The sequence below is a fragment of the Bactrocera neohumeralis genome, chromosome 5 (genome assembly GCF_024586455.1).
Source record: "Bactrocera neohumeralis isolate Rockhampton chromosome 5, APGP_CSIRO_Bneo_wtdbg2-racon-allhic-juicebox.fasta_v2, whole genome shotgun sequence".
NCBI lineage: Eukaryota > Metazoa > Arthropoda > Insecta > Diptera > Tephritidae > Bactrocera > Bactrocera neohumeralis.
Genome location: NC_065922.1, coordinates 72560039 through 72585501, shown reverse-complemented (window position 1 = coordinate 72585501; position 25463 = coordinate 72560039). Strand labels below are relative to the sequence as shown.

Below are 25463 nucleotides of genomic sequence, written 5' to 3'. Positions count from 1 at the left end.
TTTTCACAAATACTACTTTTTATTACTGATACTACTTTTTAAAGTACTACTTTTTTGAATTCCAACTATTTACTACCATTACAGAAATTACCACTACTACTTTTTGCAATAATACTTTTGTCAATACAGCCTTTTGCAATACTACTTTTTTGTAAAAGTACTTTTCTACAAAGGTACATTTCTATTGTCTTTTGCAATACTACTTTTTTGTAATAGTACTTTTCTACAAAGGTAAATTTTACTACTTTTTACCTACCTAAACTCACTGTTCTCATCCGTCTGCACAGTGAGAGTAACATATCCTGTAAGTTTTTCTCTCTAGCTCTTCTCAAATTTCCAAAAATATGGGAAACAGAACAGCGGTTCTACTATTGAAACCCAGTGCGCAAACCAAGCGATGAATGTCGCCTCATCAAAGATCTCCACTTCCAAGAGCGTTGAATATTTGCGAGATATTCTCCCCTCACGAATCTAGATTGACCTTGCGGAACTTTGTTCTTTATCCAGAATGGACACCGATATACCAAATATACATATAAGCCCCTGCATGATTCTAAACAACGCTTTGAATGCCCAATAAAACTCACTCACTCTATGGTCCGTCCCTGTCGAAACAGCACTTTTCTTGGGCCTCCTGCATCACAAAAGTCAAGATAATTTTTAGCCTTACCCAAAGCCAATCCTATGAGATATTTTCCAGTACCACTTAACCTGTTGAAAGTTGCGTGGTTGTGATCTGAGATTGTTCTGAGCAAGTTTGTGAAGAGACTAGTGTTAAAATCTGTAAGTCGAGAAAATAGAAAAAGGGGTTCCGTAGGAAAGTATCGTCTTCCACAGTCTTCAAAATTCGTATTTTTGCTTTGGATGCTTTGGAACATCAAATACATATATGTATCTTGGATTGGATTTAAGCTTTCAGACAGCTGCTTGAAGTTGAGCTATCGGGGTTTCAAGATTGACTTCTTTATTACATCACTTTTACCCCTTAAAACCGCCAATACAACTGCTTTGCCATTCGGTCCTGCGTTGTCGGAACAAGTTTTATTCGTATTGTAACGGCATACAACTTTCTCTCGAATAGTTTTTGGGAATGCTGTCGGGTTCATAAGTCTTGTTCGTATCGAAATCAGGCTCCGTTACAACAATAAAATGGCAAATTTGATAGATCTTAGCCCATTTTCGTTATTGTATCCTTCGTTGGACGCTCACCTCTCGTACCCTCTCATGCTCTTAAATAAATGCTCTCTTCGCTGTTGTTAGTCCACACTGTTCTCTCTCTCTGCAGCATGTGCGAAAAGCAATTATCACCTAGGGATTGTCTCACCTTATATGACAGTGCTCATTATACCCTTAACCGGGTATTAATTTTGCCACGAAGTTTGCAGCACTCGGATGGAAAGCTCGGAGATCCTATATACATACGTGAAAGAATTCCTGTTTTTGCGTTATCACTCTGAAATCATTCTGATCACGTCCTTTGATCTCCAAGAAGCTACTCATTTGTTGGAGTCGCCGATTTGGATCACTATAGCATATACATAGCTGCCATACCAAACTTTTTCAATTGATGCGATATCTTCACGAAATTTAGCAAGAGTCTAAGTCTGACGGAATAGTGCAATCTCTGAAGAAAGTGTTCAGATTGGATCACTATAGCTTATAGCTGCCATACAAACTGTACGATCGGAAACAAATGCTTGTATAGAAAACTTTTTCATTTGACGAGATATCTTTACCAAACTTGGCAAGAGCCTTAGCCTAAAAGAATAGTATAATCTCCCAAGAAATTGTTTAGATCGAGTCTTTATAGCATATAGCTGCCATACAAACTGTACGATCGGAATCAAATGCTTGTATGGAAAACTCTTCCATTTGACGAGTTGTCTTCACGAAATTTGACATAGATGACTGCCCAAGGCATTAATATAATCTCCGAAGAAAGTGTTCAGATCGGATCACTATAGCATATAGCTGACTGACCGACCATAAAATTCCCACGACAGTCGGTTCTACGTAACTGGAACGAACCCGGATTTTTTTTATTCGGGCAAGTCAATTCTGCCAAATCGGCAGAATTCTGGCGCAACAACAACAAAAAAGATCAAAATAAGATCTTGCATAGACAACTTTTTTCCTTGTGAAGGGTATTATAGCATCGGTGCAACCGCAGTTAACGTTTTTCCTAGTTTGTCAATAATTTTCACGCTTACGGTACATTCTCTTTACTCTTCTCTGCTCGTTATCTGCTGTTCTGTACATTGCGCTTTACGCTCTTGCTTGCCACGCTCTTTTCATGCATTTTTGTACTCGTTGATCTTCACGCTCACTGCAAGTTCGCTCTTCGTTTACGATCTCAAGCACATTGCTCGTGTTACGATCTTTGCTTTGCTGCTGTATATGTTTATGCATGTGTGTGTATGTGTGTGTGTTTTATGTACGAAAGTTCGAAAAAGTTTTCATTCGGTTTTCAGTGCGAAAGGCCGGTCCATCGATGGGTGGAATTAGTGCGTTTTTGCATTTCGAACGAGTTGGTGTTTCCGCAGACGGTTGTTCGTTCTTACATATGCATATGTACATGTAAAGAGAATATATTTGTGCTTTTGTGTATGTGTATATACATATGTACACAGCTCTATAATATGAGTGCTAAAAAAAATTACAAAATGTGTTTAATATAAAAAAATTATAATTTTTTTTTATAAAAAGCGCCAAAATAACGGTGTCGTAGTAATTGTGTGCAGTTAAAGAAAAAAATATTTATATATAAATATAGATATGTACATATACAATATGCATATAATTAAATAAATAAACAAAATTGTGTTGTGGGAATTAAGTGCGTTTATATACAAAGTAAATAACTACTACTATTTTGCATATATACTACTATAAACATACATACATACGTATATTGTATATGTCTACATATTTTCATGTGCACAAATGCATAAGTGCCGATCTTTTTTTTGACTTAATACAGATCTTTTTGTTTATATATAAATCTGTGCATGCGCTGTTGTTGTTGTTATAATTTTATTTTGTTTTTTTTTTTTTTTTGTTTTAAGTAGTACTGTATGACTTTTTAATAGCCGGGATTTGCCTTTGTGCATACCTCTATATATGATTATATACATAACTCTGTGTGTACGCGCGTTTGTGTGTGTGTGTGTGTGGATTTCGCATGGAGCAACATTTGTGAGGGACGCCACATCAGGGATTAATTGGATTTAATGGACGAAGAATGAATCGGATTGTACATAGTCGGGGCGTTGCGATAACACGTACAACAACAACAGCAGCACATACAATAACAACAAACAAACAATCAGCGACTCAAGACGAACGACAACGGTGATAGGCGACCGGCGACCAACCAAAAACAACAATGATTTATAAAAATTAATGAAAATACTCATATTAATCAAATGAAATGTACACAAATAAACAACAGAAACAAAAGAAAAAAAAACAAACAAATGTGCAAGTGCGGCGCATATGTACATATGTATATGTACATATGTATGTACATGCATGCAAATCGTTGTATATTTACATTTATGTACACATATGTATATATATATATACAGGCAAACAAGTGCATGCACATGCGTTTTTACATACATACATACACACATACATATCTACATATGTACATATATGCATAGCAAAAAGACGCATAACTGCATATGCTTACAAACATATGCACGTATGTATGTATCTGTACATATAAATATGTACTTATGGGCATATTTGAGTGTATATCTGTGTGTAAGTGCACATGCAACCGCAGACAGCCAGCGTGTATCGCATAGATGGTCGCAGATGCACTCTGCATACATATGAATTTTTATTTTGTAAATATATGTACATACATACATTATTTATCACATACATGCATATATGTACATATGCACCTACATATTTATGCACGTACATACATATACATTGGTATGTATATTTCTCTATAGCTGTAAGACTGATTTGCAACGCGTATGACATCTCAGCTCTCCAACCTTCTTAGCTGCACTAGCGACTAGTCTGCTGCAAAAATGTAAATACCTAACATACTATATGTGCATGTGTAGATAAGTATGTAAATTTGTAAATAAAAATACCATACCCAACCGCACAAAAGTCTACCGGCCGCGGGTGTTGCTCTGTAAAGTCGCTGCTTAACACGAAATCAATGAGAGTACAACAAAGAGCATAAGTCTATAACATACAGACATACATATGTATGTGTATATTTGCTCACATGCATATATATATGTATATGTATGTATGTCTACATGTGCACATACTTATGTATGCATATGTGTATTCAAAAGCAATTGTTGCGGTTGAGAGATCGCCGCCACCTTATCAATGAATTATGAAGAACAAGTGTTAGCCACAAAAAGGAAGCAGAGCAATGAATAAAACGTGGAAATTTAAATAACAAAAAATTTACAAATGTCAATGTGTGACAGCAGCAGATATGTACATACATCTATGTGTGTATGCACATACATATGTATGTATGTACATGCATATGCTTGTAAAAGAAGAAGCGAATTGGTGTAAAGAGAAGTAAATTAAAATAATTTAAATAAAAATATAAATATAAAACAAATAAATAAAAAAAAAATAAATTAATAAAAAAAAATAAGAATATAAAAAATAAATATAAAATAAAAAGTTATAGTAATAATAAAAGATTAAATAAGTAATAAAACAATAAATAAATAATGTATGAATATAATAAAATAAATAATAAACAAATAAAAAAAGTAAACATTTAAGTAAAATATTAGAAATATAAATACATACATATGTGTGTATGTATTTAATAAAAGAACAGTAAAAAATATTAATATTAATTATTAATAAAAAACAAATAAATGGAATTAATAATAGTAACTTTATGCGAAGAAAAAAAAATATAATATAAATATTAAAATGAAGTCAATAAATAATAATGCCAAAAATAAATATTATACTAAAAAAATAAATAATAAGAAACAAAATAAAAAAAAAATGTATAAAAAATATTATAAAATAAAAAAATAAATGTAACATAAAAATTAAATTAAATAAAAAAAAAATAACTATAAAAAATTATAAAAATGAGATAAATTGAAAAAGAAAATAAAAAGAAAGTTGAATAAAAAAATTATAAAGTAAGTAAATAAATAATCAAAATACTAATAAATAGCAAACAAAATAAATAAATAAAAAAACAATAAAAAAATGTAAAATGAAAATAAATATAAAATAAATAAGAATAAAAAATGAAAATAATAATAAATAACAAAAAAAAACAAAATTAAATATAAAATATTTAATTATTAAATTTTAGTATATAAATAATTAATAAAAGGTAAAAAAATTAATTGAAACTGTAAATTAACTGGTAACATGTATAAAATATTAAATAAATAATAAAAACTAATGAAAAAAATAAATTATTTAAATAAGTATGTATAAGAAATGAAGAAATAATAAAATATGTATTTAATAAAAAAATAAAAAGTAAAACAAATAAATAATAAAAAATAAAATAATAAATTAATAAACAAAATAACAAAAATAGTAAATTAACTAGTAACATGTAAAAAAATATTAATAAAATAATAAAAAATAATGATAAAATAAAATATTTAAATAAAAAACAAAGTAATAAATATATAATAAAAAATGAAAATTAATAAATAAAAAAAATAACAATTATTGTATTAATATTATTTATTAAAGAAAAAATTTATGAAACAAATCAAACAAAAAAATTAAAATAAATAAAAAAACAGAAAAAATTAATAAAATAATAAAATTAGTACCATAAAATAAAATATTAAATAAATAATGAAAAAAACGACGATAATTAAAAATATAATAAATAAAGCAAAAAAATAAAATATAAAAAATAAAATATAAAAAAATAAAATATAAAGAATAAAATATAAAAAATAAAATATAAAAACATAAATAAATAAAAAAAGCACAAAAAGAAAAATAAAAAACCAAAACAAAAAAAACAAAAACAAAAAAAAAAAAAAAAAAACAAAAACAAAAAAAAAAAAAAAAAAAACAAAAACAAAAAAAAATAAAAAACAAAAAATTAATATAAAATAAAAACATAAAAAATGAAACATAAAAAAATAATAAATTATTTGAATTTACTATGTTAAATAAAAATAAAAAGCGATAAAAATGGAAAGATACTAGTAGCATATAGTATAATGCAAAAAAAAATAATATTTTTAAATAAAATTAAAATTAAATCAGAAATCGGATACATATTTAAAATTTTTGAAAAAAATTAAGTTTAAAATAAATATTATAAAAAACAAAAATAAATTAAAACAATGCTTTGTGGATACACACAGAGAGAGAGAGAGAGAGAGAGAGAGAGAGTGATATTCAAAAATATTTAAGTTGCATGAAAGATATTCATGAAAAAAGCTCGCTCGGTTTTTATGTCGGAACTTCAACTTCAGACGCTTTTATTTGTATTGTCCTTGGCCAACTGGATATATCACGTGTTTTAGTCTCAGTTGACCAGAAAAGGAACCACATACCTAGTTAGAGCTCTAATTTCAGTAGAGATCTTTTCTATGGCCGCACAATTTTTCCTTAGTTTTAGTCTCAGTTGTTCAGAAGGTGCCACATTTTTACTTTACGCCAAAGGACTTTGAAGTCTTCACGTCTCTTTCATACCAAATGATGTTGTTTTATTCCAATCCTCATTTGAGCGTTGCAATTTGTTTACTTAACCATTAAGCAGGTATTATTCTGATATTTTCATAAACAACTATTATTTTCGACTCTTCAAAACACTAATTGTTCTGAGCTAACATTGAGTACCTGTCCTCCATCCGCTTTAGTAAGGAGAACCAAAAGATTTTAGGGATTCTCTAGCATAGTAAAGAGTTTTATAGACAGTGAAGTCCTAGGCCAACTGGATCTCACGTAAACATGCGACTCCAGGTTTGCCTTTGAATAGCTTGAGTTCGAAGTAGGTAGAGAGAAAGGATGGATTCAACCTTCATCGTTTTGTTTTTTGAGAATGGTTTGTGCCATCATCTCTTTCCTTTTACCTTTGCGAGTTTGTGTTTCAAGTATTTGGCAGCAAATTCCACTGGGTTTCTTAAGTTTATTTCTTCTAACGCGGTTATCAGTCTCCGACGCGCTTATCGACGCTGTAGTCAGTCAGTCTCTTACAAATCATTTAACGCAGTTCACTCGTGTATATCATGCTGTAGCTCCATCACCTTTACGGCTCATTTCAGACCGGGGCAAAGCGGTAACATTCTAAGCACATGCCTACTTAGCAGATATCTGGTACGCTTATCAGACGCAAGCGGCAATACTGGCAAGCAAAACAATTTGAAAATAAAAGTAAGCAAATAAGAAATATCGTATTTGCTCATATGCTGATGTTATCAGCGCGACTCGTACTATCGCGGCGAAACTGACTATCAGCCTCAGGTGTAGAACTCATTAATCACAGATATAATAAGAAATAAATTAAAGAAACATTAAGACGTTGGTGTGTCCGTAGGTGTGCGCATACTCGGTGCCCCGAGAGCAATTAACTTTATGGAAATCCTCACTTCGCACGGAAAATAAACTGAAAAAATAATCTACACGTATTATACTATATAACGGGGTATGTAAATATTGTGTCGGCAATTATCAACATCTTCACAAAAACAAACTAAAAACAAATTCACCGCACGGTTTTATTGACAGTACCGAGATAGCCGCCAAAGCAACTCCAAGCCCTTCAAAGCCTTGAACTCGACTAGTTTTTTTGTTGTTACTTTTCTCCGATTTTAATTGACGTCTGATCTTTTAATTTAAATTTTTTCGAAGTTCCTATTCTCTGCCCTCGTTCTTCTACTGTGATCTAAATCCTCGAAATATGTCGACACATCCACCGCAGTTCTGGTTAATCTATCTATGTATATACTATTTCAACATTTCTGTCAGAGCTCGATCTTCTAACTCGGTAGCATCCGCGAGTCACTTGAAACTACTTTTGTTCACATTACTGTGATCTAAATCCTCGAAATATATTGACACTTCCACCACGGAGCTGGTTAATCTATCAACTATTTCAACATTCCTACAGTTAGAGCTCGATCTTCTAACTTGGTAACATCCGCGAGTCACTCGAAACTAGTTAAAAATATTAAATATACATTTAGTCCACTTTTACCGATCACCGATTTATTTTTTACTGCCGTCTCCGGCTGAATTTTGAGAAGCTTTACACTTCGCTTTATTTATAATTCGAAGCGCTTAGCTCTCTTAACTCGTGGTCTAAACTTTGTAGCGTATGCCGATACTATTGATATTCACTGAAACGAACTCTGACTTCTTAGGCTAGGTTTTCTAACGTTGGCTCTGTAATCTCCTATTAGGAAATTTGAGCTTAGTCCAGTCTCTTCACTTGGAACACTGCACAAACAGCTTTGAGTTCGGTCTTCTAATCCGCTCGGTAAACACTACTGTTGTTGTCTGCTCGATATTTCTTTACCACGTCATTAACCATGAAAGTCAACCGCAAGCAACAGGGCTAAGAGAAATCCGTATTAGATATTCCAGTCACCTAACGCCAGCGATTACTTGGGCTCCAGATTTTGAATTTTGATTCCATTACTCATATTCGGAATTGTCTGTCTCTGAAGAAAGACCATCATATAGAATTCTTATAGTTGCAAGCGGAAAGACTTCTTTTGTTGTTATGGCGACATAAAACATTCCGTAAATAATTTTGAAGAATGTTGTCGAGTTGACAATCCTTGGCCGCATAAAAACAGAGTACGTTCCGTCAGTCTTCAAGTTTGGCTTTTCACGCATCCCTTTCATTGTCATTACTTATTCATATATCTTTTGTCATTTAGTGACATACTTACAACCTCAAAGTTAGGAACTTCGTCGAGAGATAGTTGAGAGTTATGCTTTCGTCGGATAAGAAAAGGCACAGAGCTTTAAAAAGTTGACTGTTCGAGTGCTATTGTTCAATTTCTTTCTATCAGTGAATATGGCAATTACTAGACATCAGCTACTTAGCAAGTCTTTGAGTGCAATCTTTGGTTTTTATTGGGGTTTTTAGAGCTATGTATATATAGAAGGTATTGAAAATTTCGCAAAGGTCTTATTGTTTCGAAGCTTGGAGTAAATAACTTGGAGCTACCGGCCTAGATGCCATCAACCATACTTTTGTTGTAGTCTTTTGAACCCTTTTTCGCATCTATGGTATATCCGTTCCGACTTCAAAGACCAAACTACAGGTATTCGGGGTTGCTTTTCTTTAGCGTGACTGCATTTCCATATAACACTTATAAAATTTTTTTTTGGTTTTTTGTTTTTTGTATGTATACTGTGTTGTTGTTTTATTTTCGTATTTATATGTATGTATACATACATATGTATTTTCTTACTTTTCCCTGCTAAATTTGAAGTTCTTCAAACTTAAATGTGTACTTGTAAAGTACGAATAACAGTAAAATTAATTAACTTTCATGTTTTCTTAAGTAATATTTGTTTAGCCACTTGAGTTTTTATAAGCAATGCCTTAAATTTCAGTCCCGAAATTTCGGGACTGCAACACAGCTTTCGAGATTTCGATTTCCTCTGCTGTATTTAGAAATTTTCATCAGCAATGCTTTTAATTTCAATCCCGAAATTTCGGGACTGCAATACAACTTTCGGGATTTCAATTTCCTCCGCTGTATTTAGAAATTTGTATCAGCAAAGCCTTAATTTTCAATCCCGGAATTTCGGGACTGATATGTAACAATTTCGGGATCCCGATTTTCTCACATATTATATTTAAAAACTAGTGCAATGCAAAGTTGTAACGTTGATTTATTAAACATTTTAATTTTCGGGTTTGCCAACTCTGGTCTCTGCATTAATTGAATGAGCATACATAATATGTACATATGTATGTATGTACATATGTATCTTCCACTTTATCTTCACGCCTATCACTTAGTACTCATAGTTAAATAAGTATACGCCTAAACCATATCTACAACATCAGTAAAGAAGAAATGCGCATTTGTACTTACATTTATAGTTGTGTATATGGATACATACAAATGTATGTATGTAAGTGTGTACATATGTTTAGTATGTGCTTAAGCAAATAGCTTTATTTGTACAACAATTTTAGCTTATCACTCTAGATATCAGCCAGTTTGGAGTGTGTTGACATGATGTGTCCGGCATGCATACATACATACATATGTTATATATAAATAACTATATATACGGTACATATGTATATGCCATACTCTTATATACTAACATGCAACATTGCATAATTATTAATAATTCCTACTGTATTATTTACTACATACACACCTACCATACATTATATACAAGTAAGTGCATGCAACAAATCTCTTGTTCATGCAACAGTAGCAACAATTGCCAGTTGTAGGTAATAACTGTATAATTTAAATTGAATGACCGGATGCTTTTTGTGCGTATATTTGCTCTTAAACGAGATTTCTGTACAAATTGAAGTCACAATGGTTGTAGATTATTTATTTAAGCTTGGCGGGTCGTGAATTACATACATACAAACCTTGTTATATGTATATGTATGTGTTTATGCCTTTGTGCCCGAAGTTGAGTAATCGTCTGAAAAGTGATTGAACTTTGTTGTATGCCACCTGCTGTATGGCAACTACTAGAGATGTCAGCTGGTTCTAGTGTCTTCGATATAGTCCTCTCTGTTCTTCATATATGTGTATTTAAATGAATTTTTGACGCCTTGATCCACATTTCACAGCACAGCTGTTCCTTGTATCCTTCCCTTTATTTATTGGGTAGTCGAAAAAGTCTTTTCCAGTTAGTCCGCTGATGCAAGGTCAAGGCTATATGGTGGTTGCATCAAAACTTCTCAGCCAAGCTCTCCCAGTTTTTGCCAAGACATCAAAGATGTGTGTGGTCTAGCGTTGTCCTGATGGGAGATGAAGCCCTTTCTGTTGATCAGTTCTGGCTGTGTTTTTCGATTGCTTGCTTCAATCTCATCAGTTGTTGACAGTAAAATGTAAAATCAATCGTTCGACCAGGCTGGAGCAGCTCATAGTGGATTATTCCTTTCCAATCCCACCAAGCACTCAACATAATCTTTCGAGGCGTCAATAATGGGTTTGCAACCATTTGTTGAGTTTCACCACGCTTGAACCATGACCTTCTCTGCACATTATTGTCGTATTTGATCCACTTTTCGTCTCCTGTTACCATTCGTTTCAGAAATGGTTCGATTTCATTTCGTTTCAGCGAAGAATCGTAGATGATAATTCGGTCCATTAAATTTTTCACAGACAATTCATGTGGTACCCAAACAGCGAGCTTCTTTTTGTAGCCAGCCTTTTTTGAATGATTCAAAACCGTTTGATGATCCGATACGATGTCGTGGTTCTGGTTAATGTTTTCCATAATTTCATCGACTTTTTCAACGATAGATCGACCAGAGTGAAGTGCATCTTTCACATCGAAATTTTCAAAACGGAAGCGAGCGAACACACGAACTGATACAGCATCGTCTTCGTAGACTTCACAAATTTCATTGGTGGCTTGCTTGGTATTCTTCCCTTTTTTATACAAAAATTTCAAAATATAGCGATTTTCTTCAGTATTTTCACTCATTTTCGAAACGGTTGTTTTCAAAGTTTTTTTTTTGAGAGCTGTTGACTTGAAAGCTTTTAACTTAAGAACTTTTGTCTCGGGAGATATTTTGTTTTGAGAGCTTTTCGACTTTGACGCCTGCTTCCTAAGTGAGTAAGATCTATTGTGTTGAGAGCTGCTGACTTGAGAGCTTTTCGTTTAAAAGTCGGTTTTTGTGGTTAACGGTTCAACACTATTTTTTTGTTAAGATTCGGATCTTTTTTTGCAAAAGAGGCCCTGAAAGCTTTTTCAAAGCTTTAGGTCAAACTAAATGGGGTTTTGAAATTTTTTGAATTATATTATCCATAATTTAAGATGGGAAATACGTTTTTTTAGCGTACAAATTTCTTTGACGGCTGCTTTTAAAGTGAGTAAGATCTATTGTGTTGAAAGCTTTTAACTTGAGCGCTTTTAATTTGAGAGCTTTTCGCTTAAAAATTGCTTTTTCTGGTTAATGGTTGAACACTGTGTTTTTAAGATTCTAATATTTTTTTTGCAAAAGAGACCGTGAAAGTTTTTTCAAAGCTTTAGACCATATTAATGAGCTTTCAAGATTCTCTGAAATTATAGTTGAATTATAGTTAAGTTTTTAGTGCTCGAGTTTCCCAGTTGAGTTGCTGAGCTTTAGTTCGGGAACTTTTTGCTCTAAATTTGTTATTCTTCCGTGAAATTATTGACTAAAAAGCTCAAAAATAGAGCGGGTGTAAGAAACGTATGTAGTCTACTGCTGCTAATCATCCCTGGAAAGTAGTGGAATGCTTTCAATGATCCCTGCAATGTCGTGTGAGGCTCGATTTCGTTGAAGTCCGTACATTTCATGTTAAATCTTCGGTAAAAATGAAAGAACTGAGTCGAGTCCACAGTTATAGGCTTGAACTGTCTTGACCGCTGTTGATATTTACTTATTTTTTATTAACTGATCTTCGTGTATTTATCGAAAATATGTACGTATGTAACTGTCGAGTCCATTGCAACTAAGCTGAAGTCCCGAGCTCGGCTTCACACCGCAACGCACTAAAAAAAAAACGCTTGAATGCCTCTAGAGCGGTCAAAGTTCAATTTCGTGAATTGAGAAGTTGCGGAAATTAAAATCTGAGTACATAATTTACAACAACAAAGAATTTTTTTTCACTCAGATACATACAAACGTACATGCACTACATATACATTACAGCCTCGTGGCAATTCCATGTTGTTTACTGCTCCACAAACCAGAGATTAATGACCACAAACAGCAAATACGATCACATGTGATTACAAACGTACATACATATGTACATATCTATATATGTACATACATATGTACATATATTTTTTTGTATTTTTTTTACGTTTTCTGTCTTCGCGCATCTTCTCAGTGCTCATGGCGCTTGTTCTTGTTATTATTGCACATTTTTTTCGTGCTAACACTTGCTGATTGTTTGTTGTTGGTATGCGCGCGCTGTTATTCAAATGTCAGCAGGCGTGTGTTGTTGCTCAAGTCCATTCCAGCAAAATGCAGCGAGTAAATGTTATAAAATAATTACAAAAAAAAATCAGTAAAAAGAAACGCGAGCGCAAACAATAAATGCAAGAAAAGAAGCAACAACAATTACAGCAATGTGAACAGCGCTCTAAAGCTAACAGCAACTTTATCACTTCACCGAAAAGGAAGCAGCCGAAGATGTCTGAGCGTTTGTGTTGTTGTATGGCCATTGCACTATCGTAGCGAGAAGCAGATTACAATAACAGCAACAGCACTAACTTCTCCTTGCTATAGCACACAAGCAGCAGCAGCGCTGGACCAACTTTTGGTCAATGAACGATCTTGACCTTAGTGAAGCATATGTGCATTTATACCCACCCATCTCTTGCTTGCACGCTCACTTCACCCACTACTACCGTGTATTGTGTTGCTTCCCGCACACTCTCTACACTAGATACTCAACCAGTGACTCTCTCAGTCACATTGTTATCGCATATAGCTCGCTCATTCTCTATGTGTTAGGCTTCTGGTTAGTGATTTTGTTCAAATATGGAGAAATATGCAGGAAATTATATGTATACCGGTTGTTGGTTATGGTTGCCAATGTCATAAAATCGTTTTGGGTAAATATTTTTCTGCAAATAGAAGCGCTTGATCGACGTAGGTTTCACACTTACAATCTTTTGAGACTGCGAAACTATTTTTCGAACTTTCTTCAATGGTAAAGTATAGAAAACGGGAGGGAAGTAAACTTAGAAACGTGAAGCTCGAAAAAGGAGTAGTGGTTAGAATAGTATAGTATAAACAGTTTAAGGGCGAAGAGAAAAAAAGAAGATATACATGGACAGAGAGAAAGACAATAAGTAGTGGAAGAGTTTTGTTTGTAATAATGGAGCGAGAGAGAAAATGTTTAAACATATGATCAATATGATATGAGAAATCGGTGAAAAAACGGATATAAAAGGTCTGCTGTAGCCCGAAAGCGATTCAAACTAAGAAACTATCAAATTTCAAAATTTCGGGCTTGGTCAAAGCAACAATTTTTGCAATTTTGAAATGTTTATAAGGATAAACGGGTGGAAACAGATAGAAAGATGAAGTTAGGAAGAGAGACAAATATAAATATTTATTGAGAGGGAGAACTAAACCAAAGGTGTGAGAGAGTAAAATAACTAAAAAATAATTCAACAGAAACTGAGAGAAAAAGAGAGAGATATGTAGATCGAGAAACAGGGAGAAAGAAAGTTACAAGGAAAGCAAAAACTAATAGATCAACTTAAAATAATATAATAAATGTGAGAGCGAATGAAAGGGGAAGGGAGATATGTGCAGGCTTAAACATAGTGTGAAAAAGACGCAAACTTTAGAGAAGTTTAGGTAATAGTGAAAAAAAAATAACAGACGGAGAAAGAGGATAATAATAGATTGAGAGATAGTCAGAAATGCAGCTGCGAGAGAAAAAAATAAAAATATAACATTCTAGGACGTAAGGGAGAAAAAAACTTTTGAGTTAAAAAAAATTAAAACAATTTTATATTTTTGCTTAAAGTAGTTGCAACAGTTATAGCAAGCTGCAGGAAATACGACTAAAAGAGGGAAAAATGCAAAATCAAAAACTAAAAAACGGAAAGAGAAAAAAATAATATATAAAAAAAAATATCAAAAAAGACGGGGAAAAATCAAATTCTAAAATATATTTCAAAAGCAATTTAAAAATAATTAAAGAAAATTTTAATTTAATTTTTTGTGTCATATAAAGAGTTTAAACAAACTGTAGAAACAAACAGAACAGATTATAACAAAGAAAATTAAAAAAAAGATTAAAAAAAATAATTAAAACAACATAAAAAAATTAAAATAATAATAATAAAAAAATAAAATAAAAAAAAAAAAAAAAAAAAAATAAAAAAAAAAAAAAAAAAAAAAAAAAAAAAAAAAAAAAAAAAAAAAAAAAAAAAATAAAATAAAAAAATAAATAAAAAATAAAATAAAAAAATAAAATAAAAAAAAAATAAAAAAATAAATAAAAAAAATAAAAAAAAAAATTAAATAAAAAAAATAAAATAAAAAAAATTAAAAAAAATTAAAAAAAAAAATTAAAACAAAGTTAAAAAAAGTAAAAGAAAAAAGAGGGTAGCCGAAATTTTATAAATAATTAGTTGGAAGTGAAGGAGAGATTGAGAGAGCGATAGAGATGTAGAGAGAGTGGTCGATAATGTGATAAAGACGAGTGATAGTGACAGAGCGAGAGAGTAGACTTAGGAAAAAGTGTGACAAATAAAGAGTTTAAGCAAACTGTGTATACAAGTACAGATCAGACTATAACAGAAAAAAAATTAAGAAAAAAATATATAAAAAAATATTAATTAAAAATTAAATAAAAAAATAAAAAAAGAAATACGAAAAAAAATAATAAAAAAAAAAAATATAAAAAAAAATTAAAAAGAAATTAAAAAGTATAAAAAAATTGGAAAAAATAATAAAAAAAAATAAAAAAAAAATAAAAAAAAAGTAAAAAAAAATTAAAGAAAATTAAAAATAAAATTGAAGAAAAAAATTTAAGAAAAAATTAAAAAACAAATTTAAGAAAAAATTAAAAAAAAAATTGTAAAAAATCTTTTAGAGGATAGCCGAAATTTGATAAAAAATTAGTTGGAAATAATAGAGATAACAGTGAGAGGGAGATAAAAATAAAGATAGAGAGAGCGATTGAGATATAGAGAGAGTGGTTGAGAAAGAGATATAGAACAGTGATAGTGAAAGAGCGGGAGAGAGAGAAAGAATAAACTTAGGAAAATGTGCGACATTGAAAGAGAGATAATGAGGGAAGACGATAAAAGAAAAAAAAGAGTAATCCTAAAGTCTAATTTCAAAATTATAAACAAAAACTACAAATTAAATGAACAACAGTAATAATAAACAAATGGCAACAACAAATTATGTAATACGTTGTAAAAGTAAAAATTAAAACAATCAAATCAATGCAGAAATTAACAAAAGTGGTGGTAATAAAAACTAATAACATATTAACAACAATAATAACATTTATGGTTATCACAATAAATACAACAGCAGGCAGTTATCAATATTATAAACTTTGGACAGAATGTGCTATAATTGAAATCGCAAAATGCTTGATATGCAATGCACCAACAATGTGGGAACACAAAGTGCAAGAGCAACAATAACAATAACGACACACTATAAAGAGCATATAGAATGCATTTAACTTCTTTGACTTGTATAACTACATGCTAGTGCCGGCCGAACGGCGTCTCCTGGTCGGAAACTGGTTGTGGTTGGGTGGCAGCAGCAGACGACCTTAGGGAGGGGCCTGAACGTTTTGCACCACAATAAGAATTAAAGGCAGCAAAAAGAAAAACAACAATTGCTGCAACAAGAATAAGCAAGCAAACAAGTAAGGCGGTAAAACTGGTCGAACAGGCTGCGCATTTGGCAATTAAAACTCGTATATGGGCATATACTAGGTGCATATGCATACATACATATGTATTTATGTAGTTGCGTGCGTGAAATCTTGTGCGCTTGTGTATGTGCGTTGCATTCCTATTAGTACAAGTGGCAGAGCTGCCTAGTGTGGACAAACATTTTTATATAATAGTTTGGATTGAAATTTTTGAAAAACATAGAAAATCTTCATTATATTTTTTTTATATTAAAGTTATTTTTTATTATTAAATTATTTATTCTTTTTCCTTATAAAAACTATTATAAGATCTTATAATGTATAATTTATTTTTCTAAAAATTTTTTTCCGAAATTTTTAATTTATTTCTTTATAATTTATTCCTTAATTTTTTCTAATTTGAAAATATTTTAATTTTTTTTAATAAATTTTGAATTTTTTTTATAAATTTGTTTCACTTTATTTTGAAATTCTATTAATTTTTTCTTCTTTCTATTGAAATATTTTTTATTTTCTGAAATTTTTAATTTATTTTGACCAATTTTTTTCTAATTTAAAAATATTTTCATTTTATTTAAATAAGTTTTAAAATTTGTTTTACTTCTTTTGAAATTCCTTTAAATTTTTTTTAGTTTTTTTTGTTATGTTTTGTTTTCTATATTTTTCACACACTTCATTGTATATTTTCAACTACTTCTGCCATTTTTTATGTTTTTTTTAATATTCCGTTTTTAAGTTTTTTTTATTTATTTTTTTTTTAACTATGTATGTTTTTATTTTCTAAAATTAATTTTTTTAATATAATATTTTTTCTGGATATAGATTTTCTTTTTTTTTCTATTACATTTTATGCTAAAATTTATCCTTTTTAATATGCTTTTAGTTTTTAATATTTTTTTTAAATTTCTGAATTAGTTTTTTTAAATTATATTTTTTAAGCAATTTATTTCTGAATATGGATTTTATATTTTTTTTCTGTTACATTTTTTTTAATATGCTTTTCGTCTTTAATAACTTTTTTTTTAAATTAAAAATATATTTCTTTAATATAATTTTTTTTCTGCATATAGATTTTTTATTTTTGTTTGTTTTCTGTTAACACCCTCTTTGGTCATTTCCAGCTACTTCAGCTACCTTAACTCATTTTAATTTGATTTTCTATTGACCACTGCGACGCACTGCGCGCACTCAGTTATTGGCCATTGACGCGCTGCGCGACGTGTCGTGCATTTGAAGTTGAGAAGAAGTTGAGCAACAATAGTACAGATCTAAGTAAACTATAGACTGTAGATATAGCCAAAAATAATAGCTTTATGCTCGTGCGTACTTACTTACATACATACATATATATATATGAAGTACATATACGCATGTAATTGGTGTTAATGTTACCGTTTTTTCTTTGCTTTTTTTGGGTTTTGTGCCTCTTCGTTTTTATGTGCTTGCAAATATTTCGCTTTGCTATCAACGTCACGGTTAGCCTTCTAATACAGTTATACCCTTAACCTTCATTTGAAAAAAGCGTGCAATGACAACTGTACTACGCAGGCGCGGTTGGCTATTATAACCTTGGCACAAAGTCAAATGTACAAGAGTTAAAAAAAAGAAAAAAAAACGTTAACTTTGCTAGCACCGAAGCTATAATACTCTTCCCGAATACAAAAGGTATCTTAGAGGGGAACTATAGGATCGCTCCATTTGCATGGCAGCTACATACATACATATATGCTATAGTGGCCTGATCTGAACAATTTCTTCGGAGATTACTTTATTGCTTTAGGCAATATTCCATGCCAAATTTCGTGAATATGTCTCATCAAATAAAAAAGTTAAAACATTTTTGTAAATTTTTTATTGAAATTCTAATTTTAATTTTTTTTCTTTTTACGGAGCCAATGTGCAATTCAAATTTTTAGTTCTTATTTTTTTCTTTAATATTATGTTTTGGAGAAAAAAAAATGTTTGAATTTGTTTTAATTTTTTTTTAATTTTTTATTTTTTTTTTTTTTTTTTTTTTAATTTTTTTTTTAATTTTTGCTTTATTTGTATTGCTTTTTAATATTTTTTCTAATTAAAATTTTTTTGCACTTAATGTACCTTTAAATGTTTTAAATATTTGTTTTTTCTTTAATATTATATTTTTTTATATTTTTATTGTTTTTTTTCACTATTGTGTTTAAATTTTGTTTAATTAAAATTTTTAATTTTTTTGTACCTAATGTTGTGAATTAAATTTTTTAATATAATTTTTTTTTCAGTATTAGTTTTTTACTAATTTTTTATTGCTTTCAATTTTTATTTTTTTTATTTTGATTATTTTTAATTTTTAAATTTTTTCGCTTCCAATATGAGATTCAAGTTTTTTAATTTTTATTTTTTTTTTTAATATATCTTTTTCAGTTTCTTGTTGTTTTATTTTTAATTTTTGTGGTTTTATATGGCAATTTTTTATTATTATTATTTTTTTTAATTATTTTAGTTTTTTTATATTATTTTTTTCAATTTGTTTTTTTTAAATTAATTTTTATGGCTTTTTACCAATAATTTTTTTTAATATAATTTAAATTTTTGTTATTTTGACTTTCTTAATATTATTTTATGAATTAATTTTGTAATAAAAAATTAATTTTTTTAATTCTTATAAAATAAAATTTATATTTGTTTAAAAAATTTATTATTATTTTTTTTTAATTTTATTATTTTTAATTAAAGTAAATTTTATTTTTATAAAACTTATTTTTTTAATTTTTCTTAATTTTTTTAACTTTTTTAATAAAATTTATTAATTTTTTTTTATTAATTTATTTTTTTAATAAATTATTTTTTTAATTAATTTATTTTTTTAATTAATTTATTTTTTTTTAATTAATTTATTTTTTGAAAATTATTATTTTTTATTTTTAACTTTAATTTTTTTTATTTTAATGTTTTATTTAATTTTTTTTGCACACCAAACATTTTTGCATTATATAATTTTTCTATAAATTTTTTTTAATTTATTAATATTTTTTTTTTAATTATTACTATCTCTAACTATTTATTTTTTATATATAATATGTATAAAGTAAGTTTCTATTATTTTTGCTAGCTTTTTCAACATCATAAATAATTTTGACGCAGCTGCATTGCGCAGTTAAAATGTTGTTTATTACCACCTTTGACAGTTGTGTTCTCTTGTTTTTGGTTTCGTTTTAAAATCAAAAATACTTGTACTTATCAACGAGCATATGCTAAGGTTTTCGGCACGGCGCAAATTGAATTTGTTTTTTAAACAACAACAACAAACAAAAATTATTAAGATCTGTCACTGTCACCGTAAAGCCAAAAATTAGTTAATTAATTTGCTTACAACTCAATATTTGTCAGTATTTGCCAGCTACCCGTAATCGAGAGCGATATGTTGCACTATGAGCGCGTATGGTTTATATTTATGTATGTATGTGTGCGCTGGTGTGTGTAATATTGGTAGTTCGTGCGTACTGTCAAAGTAATTCCGGTAGCACAGCTGTTTAGTGGTGAAAATGTATATCATACACACACACACACATATACACTCACACATTATGCATTTATCTGAGATGGCTACATTTGATAGCGTTATTTGCGGTTGATAGCTGGAGACGCTTATTGCTGACAAGTGGCAGCTGATAGCTGCAAACATACATACATTTATAAAGATGAAACTGTGTGCATGTGTGTGTTTGTGTGAAGTGCCAGATAGCGCGCTGGGCTGTATGAATGAGTGATAGTTTTTGTCAAATTTTTCACTAAGTCACTTCATATTCTGCGAATTACTGCTCTCAAAATACATATCTACACGTAAATATATTTAAATATGCACTTTGACTGCGCAGCTAAAGTTTGTATGCACAATTGTACGCAGATCAAGATTAATTAGTTTTTAATTACCAGACGTCTAATAATGGTAAAAGCGAATTAAATAAATGTTTGCAAGTGGCAAGGCGCGTTAAGGCTCATATTTTATATACATATGTACATCTGTATATATTTAAGTATATGTCATTTTTCTATATAAAATAAAATAAAATATACGCAAGCTTGTAAATATATATATTTTCTCCCTTTGTTCTAGGTCTTAATAAGCCAGGCTATCAGTTAACTATAAAAAAAATAGTGTGCCAGTGTTATTACGTCAACAAACAACTCATTAGTGCAATTGAATTTACACAATAATAATTGTTAATTATAAATCGATTGCTGCTTGCAAGGTGTGCGGTGAGTAAACTTTGCCTTCAATTATTCTTATTTAAATGTTATTTGCTGATTTCATCTTGCAAATCGCTTTATTGCATGCCAAATGATATACAAATTGTTATTTTATTAGGATTGCAATTGAAAAACGATTAATAATTAAATGGAAATATTAGAAAAAATTAATTCCAAATATTAAAACAAAATGTGTAAAACATATAAAGGAAAAACAAAAAAAGATAATAACATAGAAATTATCAATTTGGCAATATAAACCCTATGTAAGCATCTATCGTATTTATACCCAAACCGCTTCTTTACAAAATTTACCGGTTATCGATAACATTATGCCATCTGATTTAAATTTTTTTTTCTGGTTTTACTTTTTCTGATATCCAACCTGCCGCGGTTATCGGTTATCGATAATACTCTCACGTCTGCTTTTTTCAAAATTTCTCGTTGCTTAATTATTGAAACAAGTGTCCATAAATTGCTTACGTGATTTATCGTTTATCGATAACAATTACCATCTGATTTTGAAATTTATTTCTTGTTTTATTTTTGTTGATATCCAACCTGTCTCCTTATTAAATTTATCGGTTATCGATAGCATCATGCCATTTGATGTTTAAATTTTTTTCTTGTTTTATTTTTGCAGATATAAAACCTAAATAGGTACTTTATAAAACTTATCGGTTATCGAGAACACTCTCACATTTGTTTTTTTTTAATTTTTTGTTGCTTTATTATTTCAACAAGTGCCCATAAATTGTTTACATAATTTATCGGTTATCGATAACATTATGCCATCTGATTTTGAAATTTTTTCTTGTTTTACTTTTGCTGATGTCAAACCTTATAAAATTTATAGGTTATCGATAACATTCTCACATCTCCTTTTTCAATTAGTGCCCTAAATATGTTTATATAATTTATCGGTTATCGATAACAACCTGCTTCTGTAAAATTTATCGTTTATCGATAATACTCTCACTTCTGCTTTTTTCAAAATTTTTTGTGGCTTTTTTTCAAGAATTGCCCATAAATTGTTTATATAATTTACCGATTATCGATAACATATGATATCAGATTTTGAAATTTTTTTTCTGATATCCAACCTGTCTCCTTTTAAAATATATCGATAACCTGTCACATCTGCTTTTTTTCAAAATTTTTCGTTGCTTTATTATTTGAGCAAGTGTCCATAAATTTTTAATGCACAAAATGCTTAATGATAAAATTTACCAAGTATCTATAACTTTCTCACCTCAGCTTGTTTTAAATCTTCTCTTTGACTTATTATTTCCAAGCAATTCCTAAAAATCTTTTATGCACAATATGCCGGCTGAATCAATTTATCGTTTATCGATAACCTTATCCATTTATTTAAAAAAAATATTTTGTTTGTATTATCGAATACCTGACGATAAAATGTATCGATTATCGATAAAATTATGCATGCACGCTCTTTTTAGTTTTACTCACTTTAAGTATTTTTCGCGAGTATTCAAAAAATTCTTATACCCAATATACAACTTAATAACATTTATCAAGTAGCGATAACTTTTTCACATCGGTTTCTGTCTAAATGCTTTTATGTTGTTTTATTATTTTTAAGCATTCTTCTTCTTTAAACATTTTTATTTATTATTATCATTTTATTTTTAAGCATTACTATTTAGAAAAATATTTTGTTTATGCTATCGATAACATTTTTTTCACCAGTTTCAAAAAATATGTATTTTGCAAATGCCCACAAAACTCTTGTACGCAAAAACTTGTTGATAAAATTTATCGATTATCGATAACATTGTGCCTTAGCACTTTTCACTTTTACTAGCTTAATACATTTTCCATTAGTACTAATAATTTTCTTATACCCAATATGTTTTGAGTCTTCCCACAGCTTCTTTTAAACATGTTTTTGCTTTAGTAATTTTTTAGAAATTCCCATAATTTTTTTATACCCATCGATAACATTTTCTCATTACTTCTTTTAAATCGTCTATGGGCTTATAATCTTTTTAGCAATCCTTTACCTTGCATCCTTTACATCCGTCCGTACATTTTTTACAACCAATGTGTATCCTGATAAAAATGTATCGAGTACCGATAACATTCGCCCATCATTATGGTAATTAAAAAAAATGTATTTATGCTATCCATGATATTCTCTCATTAGTTTAAAAAAAATAATTTTTTTAAGTTATTGATAATAGTCTCCCGTTAGTCAAAAAAAATGGTTTTGTCTTATTATTTCAGCATGAGTTCTTTATACCTATATTAGGCCTGATGATTTCTAATTACTTGACCACAGCTAGTGCCGTAATATACAATAGTTATCGATAACACTGTGTTCCTGTTTAGAACTCCTTTTCTGAGAATTATTTGTTTGTTGATAAATTAAGGCAATGTAAATTGTCAATAGTTTTCGACTTCCGATAACATTTTCCAATTACAACTAGGCCCTTAAAAATTACTTAATTTACCACTTCGATATTCTTATCGGTCGAGAAATTTCAACCATAAATAAAAGTGGTTGTTTGCCCAAAAGAATAGTCTATATAAAAGTCAAAGCAAACTTTCACTTGCCCTTCATTGTGGGTTCTCCAAACGATAGCCGTTATTTGGTCAGCTGCCATACGCCTTCACTTTCTAAAACGCATTTAAATTCCGCATAAATTTCATTGTGTGTCTGGCAAATGCCGGCCTTGTAGGCTGGATGTGTCTACCGCTTGTTGCCTTGAGTCCACTGAGTAGTCGCCAACTTATTTACACTCAGTTGAGCAGTCAATTAGGCTGTCTGTTGAAAAGTTCTATTGTCAGCGCTTCAATCATCATTATATCTTTTATTTACATGTCTGATTTTTGCTGAAAGGCAAGTGAAGACGAGTAAATATTTCACCACGAAAATGGTGATATGAAAATATGTTTTTCTTAAGTCTCAATCCTAGGTATAATACTATTTATTTGCGTAGCAAATAATGTAAATATAAATATTAAAAATATTGGTGTTAAATAAGTATACTTTTAGGCGTTAAAAATTATGCTGATTCCCTCACTTTGCTGCCACTGAGAAGCCTACTGTTGTAAAGAGCTCTATTGGTCTTCCAAACGAAAATTTGTTAGGAAATATACTATACTAGTTATAAATTGCGTGAATATAGGTTATGTTGAGCGTTCCCCTCTTCTAGAGCGTCTTTAGAGTATCGAAGTACCTGAGCAATAGAAATTTGCTGAAAATTGAATTATTTCACTTCGAAAGTTTATACCGTTCATATACTTATTATAGCCAGTTCTAACGAAAATTGTACGCATACATATGTTAGCAATGATTTTAATTTTTTAAGCCTATATTAAGGCGTAAATGTGATACTTTCAGTTATAAACAGTTTTAATGCTTAGGAAAAAATAAGTATTCGCATTATATTAATATTTCTAAAGAAGTTTTAGCATAATGAGCAATAATAAAGACCCATTTTATTTTAGTAACATAATTTTAGGCGCTTATAGTAATTATATAACTTTTATTGAAGATTTTGTGCTTTTAAGCGAAAATTTGTAGGTTCAGAGATATTTTGTAAGCTAATATCTCATTATATTATTTCTCAGGGAAAAACAGATTACTGTTTAGAGCTGTTTTTTAACGGAGCACACATTGGAGCATACATCTAGGCGCCTTTAACTAAACATATGTTAAATATTTCTCAAATTAAAAACTTACATTTAAAGTGGCGCTTAAATATAAAATCTGCCAAATTCTACGATTAATTTAAAATAATGTAAGTCTAATTTCAGGCGTACTGCCTACCAAAAAAGAAAAATGTATTTTCTTATCACGCGCAAAGCGAAATTGCTTTCCAGCTATTTATTTGCGTCTGCTTCTCATTCATTTCTTTTACGTTAGTCACTGCCAACTGTTGATTCAGTAGCGAGTTATTATTATTTTCTTTCAAGTGTTCTTGTATTGCGCTTTTATCGCTGTTTTCTTTGTCTACCCATATCCGTGGTGTCAACATTTTGCCGGGCTAACTTTTTCTGAAGTTTTTTTCGTAACGCGTTTTTTTCTGTGCCTTTTTAGTGAAGGACGCTGTTGGTTGGTAGCAATAAAAAACTGTGCGTAAAACACCTAAATGTATGCAACAGTTTTGATAATGCCCCTTGAGTTAATGTTTGTTGTAGTTGAATTGTCGGTTTTTGGTAGGCTCGGCATGTAATTTTTCAAAAGGGAGTTTTCGATAGTTTTTTTTATTATTTTGTACATATGTATTTATTTATATTTTTTATTTTTTTTTAATTAATTAAAATTTATTTTTAATATTTTCTATCTATTTCTATTTTGGAAAACATATGTTTTTGAATAAAATCAAACAGTTAGATTTGTTTATTTTTTATTAGATATTTAATTATTTTTATTAAATTTTTTTATTTTTGTTTATTTTATAATTTTTAAATTTTTGTAATTTTTTTTAACTTATTCTTAAGTTTTTTCTTTTAGTTTTCTTTATTTTAATTGTTTTTAGTTGCAGTTTTTTTTTTTTTAATTATATTGTTTTTTCGTAAAATTTTAAAAATTTTTTTAGTGCTTATTGGTATATTTTTTTTTTAATTTTCATTAACTCTTTCGGTTTAATGTTTTAAATTTCATTTAATTTGTATTTAATTTCTTATTTTGGTTTATTTTAATTG

At 29.6% G+C, this 25463-nt stretch overlaps 1 protein-coding gene across 1 annotated transcript in view; it reads left to right on the top strand.

The window, feature by feature from the left end:
* Positions 1-2374: 2374 nt before the first annotated feature.
* The window catches only part of LOC126758197 (high affinity cGMP-specific 3',5'-cyclic phosphodiesterase 9A), a 210456-nt gene continuing 187367 nt past the window's right edge, over positions 2375-25463 (top strand). The window contains exons 1-2 of the mRNA XM_050472315.1: positions 2375-2853; positions 20656-20798. The gene's annotated coding sequence lies outside the window, so the exon portion shown is untranslated. The remainder of the gene's footprint in view (positions 2854-20655; positions 20799-25463) is intronic.